At 47.9% G+C, this 21,937-nt stretch overlaps 1 protein-coding gene and 1 long non-coding RNA gene across 2 annotated transcripts in view; one reads left to right on the top strand and one right to left on the bottom strand.

The window, feature by feature from the left end:
• LOC135975344 (uncharacterized) overlaps positions 1 to 21,937 on the top strand; it is a 54,867-nt gene that overhangs the window by 21,354 nt on the left and 11,576 nt on the right. The gene's annotated exons all lie outside the window — the stretch shown is intronic.
• On the bottom strand, positions 391 to 21,753 carry LOC101931075 (uncharacterized). Its single transcript, XR_006176394.2, has 3 exons — positions 21,318 to 21,753; positions 535 to 1,029; positions 391 to 447 (listed from the first exon to the last, which is right to left on the bottom strand). It is a non-coding gene; the product is annotated as an uncharacterized LOC101931075 (long non-coding RNA).

Below are 21,937 nucleotides of genomic sequence, written 5' to 3'. Positions count from 1 at the left end.
TAGATTAGATATTTTGCTTCTGCCTGTTTTTGAGAAGGCTGGTTTGTCTTATTTCTGCCCCCATAACACAGTAAAATATTCCTTTCAAGAAGGTACATTTCTCTCTGGTGTCCCCCTAAGCCATGGTGATGTTTTAGGACATGTTTGATTATACATATTAAAGATGCAGCAGATGTTAAGAAAATGATCAATGGGTATGAGCCACAAAAAACTTGCATCTGGATCTGGAATTCAAATACTCCAAGGAACAAGAGTCTTCAAATCCAGGGGGGTTTGCTCAGACCCATTTCTACCTATAAAAGAGATTTAAAAAAAAAACAAAAAACAAAAAGCAAACAATGAAGCATTTCTTGCGTCCTCCTGAAGTGACTACAGATCTTGTTTCCTTTAATGTCTGAAGAACTTGTGTTACTCACGAAATCCAGCATGCTATGATATGAATCCAACCTGGAGGCAAAGGAGAAAGGAGACATGTAAATGGACAGAACATACAAGCAGAGTTTTGCCAGGACATATATAAATATAAGTATATACCTCATTTGTGGAAAATGTCCCATTTATTTAGCACCATGGTCTTCTACAGCCTCATTTTAAAGGTGATTAAGACTAAATAGCGGGTATGGAGGTCTCCTGAGACAAGGCATCAGTAGACAATGATTCCCTTACCTCTCTCTTGATTGGCAGCACAGCACAGAGAGTCTGTGTTTGTTCCCCTCTCTGACCTAGGTGATGGACTGCAGCCTCTTACCACATGTTTTTCAGTGACCTGCACCAGCCCAAGGAATGCCTGCCCCGTATAGGACACATCAGTACGGGTGAGTCAGAGGCCATCAAACAGTCAAGCTCTGTTGTTCCTGCATCGATCATCCAAGACAGAGAGCTGTCTCACCCACAGTGTTATTTTTTCTGCCTCCAGCCTTTGTTGCTCCAGATGTAATGCGTCTGGCGGGCTCAAATGTCAGAAATGAATGGGAACAATGGCTGCATCACCACCTCTTCCAGTTGAACCTCATAACTGACCAGCGAAGGCTGAAGAAGAAAGAGAGGAAGCACACAAGTCAGAGACCAAATGGGAGGGCTCTCCTCCATAGCTTCTTCCAGGTGTTCTTGCTGCCCCTCCATTGCCTTATAATACCACAGTGCTCTCATTCAACCCGTTAGGTCAGGGACAGCCTGTAAGGCTACACCTGGGACTGGAAAAGTTTTGGATTTATGTGTAGGAAGAACCATGAGTGTTTGGAGCTGAAGGTCCAAGGTTCTAACCCCAGTGCCTGGTGTATGCTGTTTGCAGAGTAATCGTGGCCATTTTCTGCAGTGTTTGCATTTGTTGCAAACGGTTCAGTGAATTGCCCAAGCTCTCAGAACATATCAACAGAGCTAGGACTAGAACGCACCTACTTTAACTGCCAATCCTGTGCCCACACCATGGGCCCATGCTGCTTCCTGTTTAGTTAATCTATCAACTTACATAGATCTTTTCAGACCACCTACTACCAGAGTACCTAGGTGCCAGGCATGTTTAATTAAGTCCCAGAACACAGACCACACACTGTCTGCCTGTACTTCCAACTATGCAGCAGGCTTGTGCAGAAGCTCTGAAATAGTTGTGTTTAGTGAGAAGAGATGAGAATAGGAATGATCACGTGAAATCTCTGTGGCACCAGTTCTGCAACTTAGAGGATGGATTTGACTATATGGGGCTTTACATATTTACAATGGGTTCACCTCAAGCAAGGGGCAGCATTTAGTTCCAGCCCCAAGAGCAGCCTAGGAACCTGATTGTTTTTTTGGAGAGCCCTTGGATTACCGCCTGGCCTTCCAGAGGCTGCTTCCTCTTTTCTAACTTATGTAATTACATGGCCCCAAACACTCAGTCTTTAATGTATTTAGCCTCACTCCACCCATTAAGGCGCTGAGACTAGGGTCTTTTCTATACAGCGAATTAGTGCCCAATGAACTGGGATGTAATCGACAGCACACTAGTCTGCCACACACTAACTGGTCATGTGGACCTAGAAGTTCCATAGGGCGTGTTGACCTGCTCACTCAATGTGCACTAAGCAACTTTGTGTGCTGTAGATTTACAGTCCCGCTTGCCACGCGCTAACTCACCCCACCTAGACCAGCCCCAAGTGACTTTTCCGAGGTTACACAGTGAGGCTGTGAGAGAACAGGAACTCGAACCCAGGTCTCCTGAGTTCCAGGCTAGTGCCCTAACCACTGAACAGTCCTTGCTTCTCTGTACCTCTCAGTTGTGCCGGCTGGAGCGTAGGGAAGCAGAGACATGGCACTAGCCATCTGGAGGGGGAGTGGCGGCCTCACTGAGGCGGCTCTGTCCCTCAGCTGCTACCTGTGTATGGGTAGCTGCCATAGAGGAGGTAGGGGTCGCCCTATACTAGCTAATGTTCCCTTACTGCCCTGCATGGTCACATCACCAGGGTCACATCCTGCCAGGGGTGAAAGTAACTTAAGGGACTTACCGGTACGCAGGGCCGGGGTCCTGAAAAGGCAGGGGAGGGGGTGTCCCTCAGGCAGAAGGGGCGGGGCCTCAGGCAGAAGGGGCGGGGCCTCAGGCAGAGGGGGCGGGCCCTTTAAATCCCCATGACCTTTAAATCGCTGCTGCTACCCCGGGGCTCTGGCAGCAATTTAAAGGGCCCGGGGCTTCAGCTTCGGTAGCGCCGGCCGGGAGCCCCAGGCCCTTTAAATCACCACCAAAGCCCCATGGTAGCAGTAGGTGCAGCGGTGGCTGGGAGCCCCAGGGCTCTGGTGGTGATTTACAGGGCCCAGGGCTCCGGCTGCTGGGAGCCTAGGGCCCTTTAAATCGCTGCCGGAGCCCCAGGGCTCTCACCACCGCCACTACCCCAGGGCTCCAGCAGCAGGGCTCTGGCGGTGATTAAAAGGGTCCAGGGCCCCAGCTGCAGTAGCGGCGGCCGGGAGCCTCTGGACCTTTAAATCACCGCTGGAGTCCCATGGGAGCTGTAGCAGTGGCGGTGGCCGGGAGCCCCAGGACCTTTAAATCACTGCTTGAGTCCCATGGGAGCTATAGTGGTGGCGGCAGCCGGGAGCCCCAGGGCTCTGGCAGTGATTTAAAGGGTCCAGGGAGCCTAGTGCCCTTTTAAAGTGCCCACCTAGGGAAGCTGCCCCCTACCAGTACGGTCGGCTGTGTACCGGCTCTTACCAGTACGCCGTACCGGCTTACTTTCACCTCTGCATCCTGCCTATGAATCTGCAAAGAACTGGTGAAGTTTAATGCTGGATCTATGATTTTGTTATTGGTTAAAGGAACGGCTGTCATTAGCATTTGATTCTGGATGTTCTGCTCCAGTCAGTGAAGCAATGAAATATTGGTTGCAGAAACAATAGTTTAGTAGAAAGCAGGGCAGATGCTGGAAGAGAAGCTGCCAGTGATTTGGCTTATTCAGGAGTGTCAAATTGCAAAAAGACACTTTAGGAAGCCTGCTAAACAACCAGTGGGGCCCCTTGATGATCGAGATACAAAAGGAGCGCTTAAAGACGATAAAGTCATTGTGGAGAAACTAAATGGATTCTTTGCTTCAGTCTTCACGGCTGAGGATGTTAGGGAGATTCCCAAACCTGAGCCGGCTTTTGTAGGTGACAAATCTGAGGAACTGTCACAGATTGAAGTGTCACCAGAGGAGGTTTTGGAATTAATTGATAAACTTAACATTAACAAGTCACCGGGACAAGATGGCATTCACCCAAGAGTTCTGAAAGAACTCAAATGTGAAGTTGTGGAACTATTAACTAAGGTTTGTAACCTGTCCTTTAAATCGGCTTCTGTACCCAATGACTGGAAGTTAGCTAACGTAACGCCAATATTTAAAAAGGGCTCTAGAGGTGATCCCGGCAATTACAGACCGGTAAGTCTAACATCGGTACCGGGAAAATTAGTCGAAACAATAGTTAAGAATAAAATTGTCAGACACATAGAAAAACATAAACTGTTGAGCAATAGTCAACATGGTTTTTGTAAAGGGAAATTGTGTCTTACTAATCTATTAGAGTTCTTTGAAGAGGTCAACAAACATGTGGACAAGGGGGAATCCAGTGGACATAGTGTACTTAGATTTCCAGAAAGCCTTTGACAAGCTCCCTCATCGAAGGCTCTTACGTAAATTAAGTTGTCAAGGCATAAAAGGGAAGGTCCTTTCATGGATTGAGAACTGGTTAAAAGACCAGGAACAAAGGGTAGGTATTAATGGTAAATTCTCAGAATGGAGAGGGGTAACTAGTGGTGTTCCCCAAGGGTCAGTCCTCGGACCAATCCTATAAAACTTATTTATAAATGATCTGGAGAAAGGGGTAAACAGAGAGGTGGCAAAGTTTGCAGATGATACTAAACTGCTAAAGATAGTTAAGACCAAAGCAGACTGTGAAGAACTTCAAAAAGATCTCACAAAACTAAGTGATTGGGCAACAAAATGGCAAATGAAATTTAATGTGGATAAATGTAAAGTAATGCACATTGGAAAAAATAACCCCAACTATCCATACAATTTAGCTACAACAAGTCAGGAAAAAGATCTTGGAGTCATCATGGATAGTTCTCTGAAGATGTCCGCGCAGTGTGCAGAGGCGGTCAAAAAAGCAAACAGGATGTTAGGGATAATTAAAAAGGGGATAGAGAATAAGACTGAGAATATATTATTGCCCTTATATAAATCGATGGTACGCCCTCATCTCGAATACTGCATACAGATGTGGTCTCCTCATCTCAAAAAAGATATACTGGCACTAGAAAAGGTTCAGAAAAGGGCAACTAAAATGATTAGGGGTTTGGAATGGGTCCCATATGAGGAGAGATTAAAGAGGCTAGGACTCTTCAACTTGGAAAAGAGGAGACTAAGGGGGGGGATATGATAGAGGTATATAAAATCATGAGTGATGTGGATAAGGAAAAGTTATTTACTTATTCCCATAATACAAGAACTAGGGGTCACCAAATGAAATTAATAGGCAGCAGGTTTAAAACAAATACAAGGAAGTTCTTCACGCAGCGCACAGTCAACTTGTGGAACTCCTTACCTGAGGAGGTTGTGAAGGTTAGGACTATAACAGCATTTAAAAGAGAACTGGATAAATTCATGGTGGTTAAGTCCATTAATGGCTATTAGCCAGGATGGGTAAGGAATGGTGTTCCTAGCCTCTGTTTGTCAGAGGATGGAGATGAATGGCAGGAGAGAGATCACTTGATCATTGCCTGTTGGTCCACTCCCTCTGGGGCACCTGGCATTGGCCACTGTCGGTAGACAGGATACTGGGCTAGATGGACCTTTGGTCTGACCCGGTACGGCCGTACTTATGTTCTTATGTTAAACTCCTTTTATGGCTGGATGTTAATTGTAAGCAGTTTTACAGCAATTCTAAAAGGGCTAGGAAGTTGTGTACATTAATATTAGACAGCAACCTTGATAAAAAAATGTTACTTGAGTAGAGAAAAATCTTGTGCTGCCTTTAATGATGAAGAACTGAAACCTCATTGGTCCCCTGGAATCCTGCTTCAGGGAGCGAGGGCCAAGCCGTGTAACAAAGTAAAGGCAGTTTTGCAGCAGTTTTTATTATATTCTGCCCTCAAGTGTAATTTTGCTTCTGCACAATCCATTTTCAGTCATTCGGTTCTACGTGTCCTGGCTGTGAATGATACGGACAGTGAAGTCAAGTTGGCGCACACAAGCAGTTTTCCATTCCATCGCAGTTACAGATTGTACAATGACACAGGGGGCACTTATATCTGACCCTACTGCTGATGCGCACTTAGGTCAGATTTGCAAAACCATTAGGCATGAAAATACCTGTGCAAAATGCTTGCCTAAATTTAGACTCACAATCACTGCTACAGCACATGGAAATCAGGTAATGGGGCACATAACTGGCACCTAACTAGCTGTGTTATGCTTCTTAGTAAGGCACGGAGCACTTGTATCTATCTATTTTGATTGCAACATTCTATAGCCCAGTAATGCGAGCCTGCTGTACCCTAGGAAAGTCCACCACATTCTTTTCTGCCCCATGCAGTCCAGAATCCTGACTTTGATCTCTGCAGACACCCCCACCTTCCTTCCACCACAATGACAGCTTCTCCCCAGACCAGCCATTCTTGCAGCAATTGCATGTCAATTTGCCCACAGAACTTTTGAGAAAATCTGGTCCTGAAGAGTTACTCCTTTACCTCTAAAAGACCATTTTATTGTCCTTCAAAATCGTTTGCTTAACTTTCTCTCAACCTCCCCACCCCCGCCCCCGAATGTTGGAGGCGCTGATAAAATGGGACCTAGCCCTTGCTTGATTGCTCCAAGTAACTTGGATCTGCAAAATTTTCACGTGTGTCTGTAATTCTTGGTTTCTAGCATACGTGCTGGCACTAGGAGTGCTGCCACACCCTCTGGCTTGAAATGGTTTCCATCATATACAGGGCTTACAATTTGTTTCAATGGCTCTCAGCACCCCCACTCTACAAATTGTTCCAGCGCCCCTGGAAAGACCCAGAGCATGGGTGCTGCAGTGTGACCGGTTTCATTATCTGATGGTGTGGGAAAGAAAACAAAACCCCAAGGCTTTACTGCAAACAAGATGGCCCCCATCTACACTAGCAAATCAGCCCAGTGTATTGATGATTGTTACATGGGGCTGCGTTAGCATCCCAGCCGTTCAGCTCAGCCTGCAGGATTGGGGCCAAAGTGGGTTATAAACCTGTACTCTCATCTGACCCACATGGGCCAACCATGAACATGTTAGAATGCATCCAGGCAAGCCCCTGGTGAACAACCGTTATGCTACGCACTAGTTTCTCTAGCACAGACAGAGCTGCGTCAGGGAAACAGCAGTCAGCGTTTAGGAGCCTGAACTGAGTGAGCTGAAGGTCAGCTGGCGAAGTTAAGGAATGTGTGGTTAGTTAAAGACATTTCCTCTGAACATGGTGTCAGTAGGGGGTCCGAAGCCTGAGGAGACAGCCTCACCTGGTGCAGCTCCATCCTGCTGGTGGTCCCCTCCCTGCGGCACAAGCAGCCCTTTGAAGGCAGACAGGTTGTGCGACTGAATCCCCTGCACACAAACTGTGGGTTTCATACACGCACCTTTCATAGAGGGGCATTTTTAAAAAGTGGGATTTTCCAGCCCCCTCCCGCCAACGAAGTCAAAACCCTTCTGTCAAAAGCAAGGCTCGGTAGGACGTTTGTGAGAAGGGCCTGTGGTAGGATTCCAGACAGCGGGGGTCATGTGTGTGTGTGTGTGTGGGGGGGGGAGCCATTCACAGCTTTGATTGGACTCAGATAAATACTCCCAAATTCAGCTGCGTATTCCAACGAGCCGAACCCCTGGAGTCTGCTGAAAAGCCACAGTCTCCAGAGAGATTTCCAGCTCGCCTTCCTTCGGCCCCAGCCAGCCTCAGCATGGGGTTTTGGGGCCTGTCCCTCCCCCCCCCCCCCCAGGTGGACCCTGCAAGCTCAGGGAGGCATGAACAATGGTAAATGCTAGCGGGAGGAAATGTCTAGCCAAACTTGAGCTGGGCCTCGTAAAAAAAAATCAATGACGTTTAGTTTTGACTGGGTGCCACTTACATGCAGGGGGCTGGGAGCTACTTGTGTCAAAGCCAAGAGAACCCTAATGGAGTTTTCCTGAGTGCTTATGAGCTGCACAGGCATCCGCACAGCATCTACTAAACTCCCAAAGTCCTGTGCCAGCAAAACTGGGCACAGCATAAGATCTGGGATAGATTATTGAGGGGCAGGCTATTCTGTGGTTGTCCAAAAGACCCAGTCAGGATTTGGGAGTGGATAATAATACTACCTAGTTCTTATACAGCAGTTTCGTCCCTTGATTTCAAACTGCTTTACAAATGAGGTCAGTATCAGTATCCTCATTTTGCAGATGGGGAAACTAAGGCACGGGGTGGTGAAGTGACTTGTCCAAGGTCACCCAGCAGTCCAGTGGTAGAGCTGGCAATAGAATGCAGGTCTCCTGGGTCCTGCTCCAGTGTACTATCCACTAGGCCATATTATCTCCCCATGGAACTGAATTTTGGTGTGTGTGTGTGTGGGGGGGGAAACATTTCATCCAAACTGGTTTGCTCATCTCTTCTGCTCAGCCTCTACCCTACTCAGTTGATAGTGCCCGATCTCCATTCTCCCCCCCAGCCTGTGGGGCAAGAAATGCTCTCTCTTGTATATAAACATCGCTTTCCCCTTTGGTGCAAATTCTCCCACACCTCAGCAATCAAGTGCATGTCCCACGGGCTCTGCAGGGCTGTTTTCTGTCAGCGTGGAGTTCAGATGAAAAATCATGACATTTACTGTGCCAAGAGCTCCTTGCCGGGACTCTTGAAAGAAACCATTTCTGCAGCAAAAAGAAACCTGAGCGCATTCTCCTCCAGCCGCCTTCACACACCATGTTATTATCAGCCTGTCAGACTAAAAAGGGCATTTAGACTAATGTTGCTTTAACAGCTTTGCAAATGGATGGAAGGTTCCTACCGCTGAAGCCTTGCAGCTTTCCCAGGGGCAGGAGAGGACCTGGCCTGTCTCCTCACCCCTCCAGTGGCAAAGAACAGATCCGAGTTGGAGCGATCTCTTCTCCGAAGACCTGGATCAGGCTGTGTTTCAAAAATGCTCTTAAGTGCTGCTGACACGCAGTTAGTGGGCGAGGAATGAAGTGAAAGAAGTGGCTGAGGCCTGGCTTCAATCCCTACAGGAGCCCGTGGATGCCAGCAAGATAATAAGAGGGGATGTTAAACATTACGGTTTTCACAGGGATATTTATCTGACGCAGACAGAGGCGGCCAGAAATTTGCCAGGCGGGGTGGGGAGCGGGGAGCTCAATTTAGCCTCCATTAAAGTTCTTTTTATTCATTGATATTGGCTTCAGCTAAAGCAACAACTGACTTTCTTTGTGGGGGACAGTTTCCACGCTGGCTGCACAGGGCCCCAGGGCATGTGGCCCCCACTTTGGGCTGCACTCTGGGGGCCCCTGCATGAGTGCATTGGCCCCTGCACACCCTCTGGTGTTTGGGCTCCTTGAGCACAAACTTGAAGGACTCAGAGAAAATGTCTGCAAAGCTACACATGGCATGGCCAGGCAACCCCCAACCCTCCATCAGGTACTGGGCGGGGGAAGGCATTGCTGCACCTCCTGAAAGTATGTGTAACCTGCCCTTACGGGTCACTCCCCTCCCTTCCAATCCAGCCAGGCATTCTGCCTGTCCCTGCACTCCATAGGGAGAAAGCTACTGTTGCTAGGGCAGGACAACTTGACGCACACATGTGCACACACACACACACACTTGTATTGGTGGCTCTAGAAGCCCCCACGTGACCCTGTCTCAAGAGATGTCTGCAGAGCACAAGGGCAGGGCAGTGTGGGGGACAAGAGTGAGATAATACATTATTGGAAACAAGAGTCCAGGTGGTGTTGTTGCCCCAGCTCAGCACTGTTGTACCCAAGGGGCCAGTGAAAGTGAACTGGGCTCCAGCAGTCACCCAGCTCTACCACATCAGTTGCCTGTACATCATCATCATCTGTGTCAGAGCTGGGAAAGAGGCTGACCAGGGCTGCAAGGGAGACTGGAAAGGGATGAGATTCTGATCTTTGGCTAGGACACAGTCTGGTTAGTTTCAATCCACTGGAAAACAAGTAGACTGGCCGGAATGGCTCTAGATCTGCAGATAGGGTGGTGGTGGGGTGGACAGGGATATAAAGATACAAGAGCAACTGGGTATATAGAGAGAACATACAGGCAGCAGATCACACAGAGAAACAGGCAGCAAAGGAAAGGGAAAGGAAACCGAAGACCCCAAAACCCCTAGAGATGGGCGCAAGCTGTAAAATTTGGATCCAAACGCCCATAAAGTTCAAGGGGGGCTTGTATCTGGTCTTCTGGGTCTGACCATCTCTAAAAAGATAACTTTGGGGATGGGGAGACGCAATAGAGAACTGGAAATCTGAGAAACAGAAGAAGGAACCTTTGCAATGAGCCAGATTCAATTGAATTGAACCCAGAAGCTACACTACAATGTGATCCACAACCTAGAACGGGGCAGGCAATGGTTCTCTGGCCTGTGAAAATTTGTGAGGTTTCATCCCCAATCAAGACAAAAGGTCAAAATCTCAGAATAATTTTCAAACCAAAAATCTGGAAAAAAGTCTTGGTTTGGATCCACTGAAACACGTTACAGTATTTCAATTTTGACCAATTTTAATTTCTAAGAAATTACTTTAATTAACTTAAATTTCTAAACAAAAGGAATTTAGAACTGGAAAACCAGATTTTTTTCCTCCAAGTTGAGACATTTGTCAGCTCCCGCCGTCTCTCACGGAAAGTTTGGGTTTTGACAAGTATGCATTTTTCAATGGAAAAATATTTTGGCAAAAATTCTCAACTAGCACCAACCCACTCCCCGCTTGACATAGCCCCCCCCTTCTAAAACGCTCTTTTCATGCATTTCCCATGTCCCCCCATAACAGGGCATAGCAGGGCCCCCTTTGCTCCTGCCTCTGCTCTGCTCCAAAAACTACTCAAGAGACCTTCAGACTCAGCAATCATTGGTGCAGTCTATTTACAGTGCACAATCCCACCACCTTCTCATCACATATAGTTGGGGGTTTTAGCCTTAGGGGCTTCTCAGTCCCACAGCCAGGGAGGAAGAGCTACCACTCTCCTACCACTCTCTGGCTTCCTCCTTTCTCTCAGGCTTTTATGCAGCCCCAGGCTAATTGGGCTGGCAGGTGTTTTCCCTTTCTGAGTCAGGTGCAGGCTTCTCTAACCAGCTCCAATTTACCTTCCTTAATTGGAGCTGGTGTGACAGAGGGCTGGCTCAGCAGTTCTTGCCCAGCCCTCTGTCACACACCCTCAACCGCCTTCTGCAGGGGTTCCGTCAATGGGCACATTGAGTCATGGCCCAGGGCTTGTGGAGAGGACAGTCGGAGCAGCACAGAGTGATGTGCAGGGGAGAACAAGCTAGCTGCAGGATGGTTTAGCAGCTGGGAGGGATAGTGGAGGGAAGCAGCAGAGGGATGTCCAGGGGGTTGTGGTTCATATTGGATGCATATAGTCTAGAGAGATGATTGTGCCCACCCCCAGTATTCCAAAGGGTAAGTGAGATTTTGTTCGATTCTGCCATGCTTGTCATACGCTTGCATTGCAAACCGCCCCATTAAAATCAATGTGACTAGTTATGGGGGGAGTGTTACTCAATGTGAATAAGGGTGGCAGACTCTGACCCACTTTGATTTATTCCGCTGTGATTTTAGAATCTCATATCCAGCCCTTTCCTCTGTAAATCTTTGCTATTCTCTCCGCAAGTGACTGAGTAGGATCGGATCGCCATTAGCCAGGCAGCAAGTCTGACTTTGGAAGGAGGTGGAGGGGAAGTAAAGTGAAATGGACAGAGGCCAAGAGACTTACAGTTTAAACGTGTAACAGACAATTTACAAGCCATTGTGTTGGTGTGTGGTGATGAGACGGGGCTGCTTCAAAAGAAGCCAGTTTTAAATGGATCTAGCCCTGAGCCAAAAGCATAAACACTGGGAGGAAGTTTGGCTAAAGTTAAATCATGTTTTATTTAAAAATCTCTCTCTCCCCCCATTGTAAGATGGAAACTCTGCATCTGAAAAGTGAAACTAAGATTGGAAACAGTCTGCAGTCATTAAGCATATGCTCACTTCTCCCCCCCCTTCCACCCCCCAGCTTCTCAAGTAAAATATCAACTGGCTCCACTGTCAGGGACAGGAAACATTAGTAATAAGTTCATAGATTTACATTTTCCCCAGGGAAATACAGGAATATCAGAGATCAAAAGTTGGAGAAAGGAGTTATTTTTGTACAGAGTGATTTGCAACCAGCATTCATTGGGGGAGCAAATAAATTACAGGACCTTCACTTTGGGGCTTTTAAGTTCTTTTTCTTTAATGCTGCTCCTTTTAACTACTGTAGAAGGTCTGTCAGGACTTACATAGAACAGGAGAGAATTCCCTGTCTGATAAAACAGTCCTTTTCCAAAGTGAACACTGAAAGGCAACGGCTCTAATTAGTTGCCATTCACAAATGTCGTGTAACTGATCCCTTTGACATGTCTCCCCTTTAGTAATAGGACTGACAATGAATTAGTAAGTGAGCATTAGGCCTTGTCTATACCAATAGGGCTTTGCCAATATAGCGAGGTCATGTCTACACTAGGCATACCGGTATAATATACCAGCAAAGCACTCCTAGCATGGAGGCAGCTATATCAGCAAATCTGCACTTTGTATCGATATAGGTTATGTCTGCACTACAGAGTCTAGGTTGTTGGTGTCATGTTGGCATAGCCCCCAGTGTAGACACCGCATACACCAACAGGAGGCATTCTTCCTCCTGCATCCGAAGAAGTGGGCTGTAGTCCACGAAAGCTTATGCTCTAATAAATTTGTTAGTCTCTAAGGTGCCACAAGTACTCCTGTTCTTCTTTTTGCGGATACTGACTAACACGGCTGCTACTCTGAAACCTGTCATTCTTCTGCCAGTGTCGGATCACCACCTCCCCAAACAATGACAAACCCTTGTCTATTGGCATAGCTGCATCTACACTGGGGTTATGCCATCATAGCTATGTCACCATGGGGCGTGGTTTTGTCACACCCCTGACCAACAGAGCCATGCCAGTATACATTTGAAGAGTAGCCCAAGCCATAAAACACCCCCCTCACATGAATCAAACTATATTGGTAAAAGCGACACTGCTTTGCCAGTATAGTTGCGTCTACACTAGAGACTTCTGCTGGCACAGCTATGTCAGTCAGGGATCACACCTCTTCACACCCGACTGACATAGCTATGCCGGCAGAAATCATTAGTGTAGATCTGGCCCTACTGGAGATGCAGCTTAAACCATTTCCCCATGTGAAAGAAGTTACACTGGCAAAAGGGCTTCTTTTGCTGTGTCTATAGCGAAGTTGCTTAGTGGTATGATTTTTTTCCCACACACCTACCTGACATAGCTATGCTGGGAAGACCAAGCCTTAGCAAGTTGTGAATAACACTGGACCTGGAAAAGTTGGAGCCTATCTACCCACAAAAGTTATATCGCTATAACTATACCAGTACCGTTAAAGCAATACAACTCCCCTAACTTGGACACAGTTGTCTGGATATACAGGTGCTTTGTATTCATATAACTATTCCCATAAGATAGAAGACAATATTATACCACTGTAAGGCACCTTTCTACCAGCCTAAGTGCATCTAACTAGGAGTTGTACCACTATAGCTATTTCAGTAAAAAAGAATATAAAAAAATCACATCCTAAAATAGCTATACCGCTTTAAAAAGTATGTGTAGACCAGACCTTAGAGCAGGGGTAGGCAACCTATGGCACACATGCCAAAGGCGGCACGCGAGCTGATTTTCAGTGGCATTCACACTGCCCGGGTCCTGGCCACCGCCCCGGGGTGGGGGTGGTGTTCTGCATTTTAATTTAATTTTAAATGAAGCTTCTTAAACATTTTAAAAACCTTATTTACTTTACATACAACAATAGTTTAGTTCTATAGTATAGACTTCTAGAAAGAGACCGTCTAAAAACATTAAAATGTTATTACTGGCACGCGAAACCTTAAATTAGAGTGAATAAATGAAGACTTGGCACACCACTTCTGAAAGGTTGCCGACCCCTGCCTTAGAGAATGTCCTGCTGGGCAAAATCGGCGTGTGTTTCAGTCATGTTAGTTCAATCGAGTTAGCTTAACCCAAATGAAAAGCCCTGTTTTAGGGGCTCATCCACACATGGAGCTATTCCAGTCTGACTCCTCTGCTTTACAGTCACACCCTACCTTAACCCGAAACAATTTTTGGCAAACGTAAGGTAAAATAAATTGCAGCAGCCCTGCTGTAGAGCTTCGGTGTAGACACTACCTGTGCTGATGGGAGGGGTTCTCCTGTTGGTGTATGTAATCCACCTCCCTGAGAGGTGGTAGCTTCGGCAATGGAAGAATTCTTCTGTCAACCTAGCACTGTCTACACGGGGGGGTTAGGTCACCCCTGAGACATGTATAGGGTTACCATCCATCCGGGTTTCCCCGGACATGTCCAGGTTTTTCAGTGTTAAATGGCTGTCCGGGGGGAGATTTCTAATCAAGAAGAAATGTCCCGGATTTCCCCCTTCCCCTCATGCGGAGTGCGGCGCGGCTGATTGGACGCCTGGCCTGATTGAAAGCCGCTCGCAGCAACTAGGGCCTCTAGCAGCCAGAGTCCCTACCCCTTCCCCACTCCCTCCTCCCCCACAGAGCAGCCCGGCAGTGTTTGAATCCATGTGGAGCTCGCAGTTCTCCCTCTGCCTGGTGAGCAGGGGGAGCAGGGCAGGTGGCGGGGGTGTGTGTAGAGGCTGCAGGGGCAGGGCAGGCAGGGGGCGCAGAGGCTGCAGGGTGAGTGGGGAGCAGGGGGCACAGAGGTTGCAGGGGCAGGGCAGGCAGGGGGCGCAGAGGCTGCAGGGCAAGTGGGGAGCAGGGGGCGCAGAGGCTGCAGGGGCGGGGGGCGCAGAGGCTGCAGGGGCAGGGCAGGCAGGGGGCGCAGAGGCTGCAGGGCAAGTGGGGAGCAGGGGGCGCAGAGGCTGCAGGGGCGGGGGGTGCAGAGGCTGCAGGGTGAGGAGGAGCAGGGCAGGCAGGGGCATAGAGGCTGCAGGGGCTGTGGGGTGAGTGGGGAGCAGGGAAGCACTTAGCAACCCCCAACCAAGATCAGAGCGGGAGGGAGGAGGGGGAAATGCGGGGTGCTCAGAGGAGGGGGCAGAGTTGGGGCAGGGACTTTGGGGAAGGGGTTGGAATGGGGGCGGAGAAGGGGTGGGGTTGGAATGGGGGCGGGGAAGGGGCGGAGTTGGGGCAGGGCCGGGGGCAGGACCGGGGCCCCGTGGAGTGTTCTCTTTTTCAAATGTTTGAATATGGTAACCCTAGACATGTAGCTATACCAATATAAGTTCCTAGTGTCGACAAGCCCTCAGTCTAGGGGCTTTCCCTGGCCAGCTAACCTGGTTTCAAACATGTTAGGGCTAGTCTACACTTGAAAATTAATTTGGATTAGCGTAGGGTGTGAATTTAAAGTGCAGTAGCTATTCTGGAATAACTCCATATGTGGAAATGTTTACTCTGGAATAAGAGCATCCACACATGGAGTTAATCAGGAACAGTTCGAGTATAGAGACCAAGCCTTCATTCTAACACGCATTAAAATGGCTTTTTCATCATTTTAAGCTAATTCAAACAATTTAACATGATTGAAGCATGTTCCCTTTTCTATCAGCGTAAAAGGCCAGTAAATGACAGGTTAAAGTTCTTTCCATTTTAATAATCTGGGGTGACATTTGTAATGCATGGCATGCAAAGGAATTTTGTTCTTTTAAAAGTGTTGTTAACTTGACAGTGACCCTTTAAAGCAGGGACTGGGTGACATTATTTATGTGACAGGCCATCATTTCAGGGAATGCTGCTGGGAAGACAGCGGGAGATATAGAGACTGATGGCAAAGAATGGGAAATATCGCCTTTGAACAAGTAACTCCATCAATTTATTGGCTGCAGCTCAGCTGAAAAGGAATTTCAGGAACAGGCAGAGAGCACTAGACAGAGAAACAGACATTGCAGTAGGTATTGCAGTCAGGCCCTGTGTGCAGGGAGATGGTTTTAAGTGTTCATGCACTTTACATCAATGCACATAATGAATGTTAACCAAACAGCTGAACTTCCCAGGACCCGCTGCCCAGACCCGCACTGTGTTTTCTGTTACTCTGACCCCCAGCCCAGACCGAGCACTGCATTCTCTGTTACCCTGAAGCTCCAAGAACCAGTGCACAGGGCTGGCATTGCATTCTCTATTAGCCTGAAACAACCTGGACCAACGGTCAGCGTCAGGGGCGGCTGTAGCTTTTTTGCCGCCCCAAGCACGGCAGGCAGGCTGCCTTCGGCAGCATGGCGGTGGGAGGTCCCCGGTCCCGCAGATTCGGCGGCATGCCTGTGGGAGGTCCGCTGGTCCTGCGGCTTCGGCGTACCCGCCGCCAAATTGCTGCCAAAGCCACGGGACTGGTGGACCTCCCACAGGCATGCCGCTGAAGGCTGCCTGACTGCCGCCCTGGCAGGGACCGGCAGGGCGCCCCCCACGGCTTGCTGCCCCAGGCACGTGCTTGGAGCACTAGTGCCTGAAGCCTCTGCTGGTCAGAGTCAGCCGCACATTCCCTGTTGCACTGATGTCACTGGTAGCACTTCCCAGGCCAGTCCTGCATTCTCTATTATCCTCAGCACCCTGGAGTTGCTGCTCAGGGGTAAAGCTCCAGTCCCTGTTCAGTGCAATGCCAGTGCTGGTTTTGGCACCTGTTTTAGGCTTGTCCTGCAGCCCCAATTTTAAGAACAACCACAGTTTTGAGACCCTCTTGGCACAGAATTAATGGTTGTGTGGAACCCGTTAGCAGTAGCAAACATTCGGCACGTTCACAGGAGACCAGTTCTTCTAAGAATGATGGACTGAGTTCCCTTTTACCCCTCCGAATAATACAGGCAAATGGATCCTCAGGGCCTAGTGCAGCCTAGAATGAAATATCCAGGCCAGTTTGTGATGGCTTGGAGCCAGCTCCAGTTGTGGTAAAGACGCTGGAAACTTTGACCATGCATTTGTCTTGTGTCATTGATTAAACGTGAGCCACTCGCTGGCCGGTCAGGATAATGAATGACGGTTTTAAGTACAACTGGAAAAACAATAAAATACTCTATTAGGATGACACAGCTGTGCACAATGAACATTAAACAACTTCACAGCTAACAGAGCTGCCGCAGCAACACTTCAACCTGGCGTTTGATCGATTTCTGTTTGGAATACGCCTTGCGAAAGAACTCTCCAACTACCCAAGACAAGAAGGGCTGGGAACCTCTGTCCCTCTCTTAAAAATACAGTCACATAAAAGAATCCCTTAAGGTTCATTAATGTCACAGGCAGAGGAGAAGAAGAGAGTTGGAAGGCCTTGAAATACATGTCGGAAACACTCCAGAGAAAACTAAATGCTGCTGGGATGAACTGCAGGCTCTAGAGGATCAGTCGGGCTGGAATAGTATTTATTTTCCAGTCTATTTTAAACACTGGACTGTTTCAGATAAGAGTTGCCTGGGGTGGCAGACAGGATCGTGGGACTGGTGTGCAGGAACTCATGCCAGATTCATTTCTGGGGAGTATTTCCTCTCTGCCTTGATAAATCTGACTTGTCTGTTGTACCAGGTGACTTCCTTTGGAGTTCTCGCTCCTTATTATTACTTATTAAAATTGCCTGGCCCTGGAAATAGAACTAGGGCTTCATGCAACATCCTGTGCTAACAATTCATCTTTCTTGTTATCTTGACGCTGACAATTCCCACCAGGGCCAGAGGGGGCGGGTGGAAAAGTGTCTTGAGAAGAAACAGAAATGGTCGTCCTTATTGTGAAGCTGGAGAAACTGAACGTGAAAATGGAGGGGGTGGGAGATAAGTGAGACACACACACACACACAAAACGCCTCATCTCCCCTCACTCCCCCCGCCCCAATAAAAACCAGGAAAGGGAAGAAAATGTGAAGAAATGAGGTCAGCAGCACCAAGGAACAAACATCTTTACTCACCTAGCTGGCATTGTTGTTCTGTGACTGGCATATGTGTACAAAGGAGGAAGAGAGCCCCCCAGATGACCTGACCTTCGTAAACTTACCCAGTTTGCATAGATGTTATCAAGGAAATCACTCTCAGGTTACAATGCTGTTCAGATGGGGGCTTTTAACTCCCCGGACTTTGTACAAGGTGATTTCAGACCACAATCCTGCATATTCCATAAGCGCTTCTGAATATGACAGAGCAAATGAGGCCTGTCTCAGGGTCACTGGCCTCAGCTCTTTGAAACCTAGCAGCATATCTTTTTATGGGAGGAGGAGAGAGACAGTGTTTCAGTGACCTGGGGCCATAGGGCTGGGAAAATCTTGCAGAAACTGGGCTGCTGGCAAGTTACGGGCTTACTTCTGAGTGTGTTAAAAATGGTAATCATGCTGGGAATTCCATGTCTGATATACAAAGGAAACGGTTCTCCTTTTCTCCCCATTCTGGCCATGCAGGGTGTAATTTTGTATATTGGGGCATAGTAAACAGAAGTGCTCCAAGCCCTCACGCTGATTTACCCTCAACTCCTAACCCACTGCCTAGACTGGATCTGTATTTACATGCTACCCCCTCATCTGCTCTATTCAAAACACATGAGGAAAGGTCACTAGCAGTGGCAATGTGCGACTCCCCCAGCCACGGGCTGTTATTGTCAATGCAGTTGGACTTGTATGTAAAAAAATCCACTTTTACCTAGAACTTCACAGTCACCACCATACCAAATGTCATGAACATGTAGGATTTCACGATGGCATCAGGGAGAGACCTCAGCTTCTCCTGCTCCAAAGGCATAAGTCCCTCTCACTTGAATGAAAGGAGAATCATCTTTAACTCTCAGCAGTACAGGGCCTATGACACAGTTTCAGTAATTCTGATTTCATCCAGCAGAGGGCAGTGGTGTACATGCACACTAGCCAGATCATTCCTTTAGTTAGAGGTGGGCCAAAAGCAGAATTTACAATCTGAACCCATTTCAGGGTTGGGGTGGGGGTCACATTGAAAAGCCCAGCTCCAAACCCATTACAGTTTTGGGTCCAGGTTGGGACTTTGAAGGGGGGGGACTATTGTCCAGTTCAAGTCTGGCTGAAAACAGCTGATCATGCAAGATTTCCACCCACTCAAGAGACTTGGGTGTTAAATCTGATCCAAACTGTAGCCACCTTGAATACAAACCCTGAATCTCCACCTGCACCTAATCCAGTTCCAAACAGCCCCTCCCCTCATTGTAACAATCACCTCCCTGAGGCCACTGCTGAAGGATTCAAATGCCAAAACGCCCCTGCGTCCTGTGGGCCCTGGACCACGCTAACATAGAGCAATGCTTCCTGTTCCTGTACAGACCCACGCTCTGAAGACTGCCCTCCCCTTCCCATGTGGGCTTAATCAGAATGCATCTGCTTCCCATTGCAGCAGTTCAGAACAGGTTTCCTCTTGTAGCCTCCTGCTAGGGTGCTAATTTTATATACACAGGCTGAATCTCTCTCCAGATCTATTTGTCAATATGTGCAGCATGGCGTATAAAATACATCTGCATCCAGTGCATCAGGGCCAGTGAGGGGCTAGGGCTGGAGAGATGGGTGGCGGGCGAGCAGATAGAGCCTGAGAAGGGAGGAGAAAGTGGAGGAGAGAAAAGCAAGAGCAGGAGATACTCTCCTATTTCACACTGAGGGTTTGTAAGAAGCTGGAAGCGCCTCCTGCAGACAGTTTGTTCTGGACCAGGAGCTTGGACAAATGCCAGAGACTATTTTCAGAAACCTTGCTCATGGTAACGCCCAAACCTCAACGTAACACTAACCCGTTATTGATGACAAATTCATTTTAACCAGTAATAAACACTGGGGACTTTGCAAGAAGAAGCAACCTCCCTTCCACACAAGCATTGCACTTCATTCCCAGCCCCAGCTGGGCAGTTCAAATAAAGGGTCTTGGCCCCAGCTTACAGATGTAGCTAGTGATTTTGAGTGCCCAGCAAAAGACACTATAAGGGGGGCTGATTTGCTGAAAGTGCAGAGTCTCCGCAAATCAGGGGTCTCATGTTGGGTTCCCTAAACTGAGGGCATCACTAGTCACTTTGGAAAACAGTCCTCGTGACCATTATTTGTTTCTTTCTAATCATAACATTCCTTTCCAAACCCAGTCATTGTTATTTATTTGTATTACCGTAACGCCTGGGGGCCACCCCGGGATCTCTCCCAGCACTTTGAGGCAGGCTTTTCTTTAACAAGTATTTTAACAACATTTTAGAACAGTCGGATCCTTACAACAAATCCACTTGGGCTACATTTGGGTGAGTCCATCTGAAATGTTTCTTGGTTGGCAGCAGCAGTCTCCCCAAGTAACAGAGATGCTCCCCTTCCTGCATGCGTCCTAGACACTTGTCTTCTTAGGCTGTAAGACCCAGAGCCTTAAAGGTATTTAGGTGCTCAGTGGAGCAGGGACCTAGGCACCCTGCATCATGGGATCCCGACCCTCAGAGCTGTGCTAATACCAGTATAAATTTATAACTGTATCAGACTCTGGTGGGACTTGTTTTCCTACCATCTCATTGTAGCCCCCTTTTTGGTGCGATAGCTGACATCCTTTTGCCGGGGGAGCTGCTCCACATATCTACACAAGTAACTTCCATGTGAATCTGGTATTGAGGCTAATACCTGGCTCTAAGCGTCTAGTGTGCTGGGTTCTATTCCTGGCGCTGCTATTGACTCACTATATGACCCTAGACCAGTCTTTTACCTTTTCTGGGCCTCATGTTTCCCATGTGTACAAGTTAGCATTGACAGCAGGGTTGGGAGGCTCCATCTTAAAAGCCCTCTGAGACCCTGTGGGGCATGATGCTCTGGAAGGGCGATGGGTTAGGAGTAGGGTTACTCTCCTGCAATACAAATACGGCGCTGAAGCACAAGAATATGTCAAATGAGAAATGCTAGCAGGATTTTCACCAATAAAACATCACACACACACGCATCTGCTAACCATTCCTGCCCACTTCAAAAGCAAGTTGGAAAGGGGCCACGCACTGCATGGAGTCAGTCAGTCGAGTATGGGCCATGTCACTCATGGCTAAGCCCTTCTTGGCATTGATAGTAGATATCCCGCTCAGCTCAGGGGTGGCAGAGCTGGGGGGGTCAGGGCAGTGTGGCTAGCATCCCCACCACAGAAATATTGTAGGGGCTGAGCTCTGTTTCCACCCCTGCAATATTTCCTGTGTATTCGGAGAGGATGCAAGGCGGGGCAGCCCGGGCCCCGGTTCTTCTCCAGCTCAGCCCCGCAGTGCCAGGGAAAAGGGGCACCTGGAGGTGGGGACCGGGCAGAGAACAGGTGACTGGGTGGAGCTGCATCTTTTCAGGGTCAGGGGAAGGGTTGTTTCTGCTTCAGGGCAGGAACCGCTGCCAGTTGTGTAAAAGCAACAGCCAGGGCAGGGGGCTGGGTGAGTCGGATTTGTCCTGTGTACCCCCAAGTTTCACCTCATTTAAAACTACTTGCTTACAAAATCAGACATAAAAATACAAAAGTGACACAGCTCACTAGGACTGAAAAATTGCTTTCTTTCTCCTTGCTACCATATCATTATAAAATAAATCTATTGGAATATAAATATTGTACTTACATTTCAGTGTACAGTATATAGAGCAGTATAAACAAGTCATTGGCTGTATGAAATTTTAGTATGTACTTACTTCGCTAGTGCTTTCTATGTAGCCTGTTGTAAAACTAGGCAAGTATCTAGATGAGTTGAAGTATCCTGTGGAAGACCTCTGCGTACCCCTAGGGGTACACGTACCCCTGGTTGAGAACCTCTGCCCTAGTGCAGATATACAACAAGTGCAGCCCTGCAAACTGTTTCACAGAGTGCTCTGGAAGCACTGCATTCAGGTTACACCAAGGAAAAGTGCATGCTGTGTCACGAGAGCAGAGCTGGGCCTTTCATTAGCAAAGCCAGGCTGCAGGAACAGCTCAGATGAAGCAACAATGCCAAACTCTGTTGAGGAGATCAGTGTACATCAAGTGCAGGGAAAGCAAGTGAGGATCCAACATAAATATCTGTTTCCTTCCTGTTGTAGAAATTGTTCTGCCTGACAAAGATCTCTTCTGTGTGTGTGCTTTCCCAGCAGAACAGCCTCAAAGACTCCAGCCCAAGGCTCCGATACTGCCACCACCTATGCGTGCTCTTAGATTTTAACATATGAGTAGTGCCATTGAAGTCAATGGAACTACTGAGATGCTTCAAGTTAAGCATGTGATAAATATTCGCAGGCTCAGGGTCTAACAGGGCTTTGATGATAATGGCAACAGAGCT

This window comes from Chrysemys picta, chromosome 13 (assembly GCF_011386835.1).
Source record: "Chrysemys picta bellii isolate R12L10 chromosome 13, ASM1138683v2, whole genome shotgun sequence".
NCBI lineage: Eukaryota > Metazoa > Chordata > Testudines > Emydidae > Chrysemys > Chrysemys picta.
This window is presented reverse-complemented; position numbering and strand designations above follow the sequence as displayed.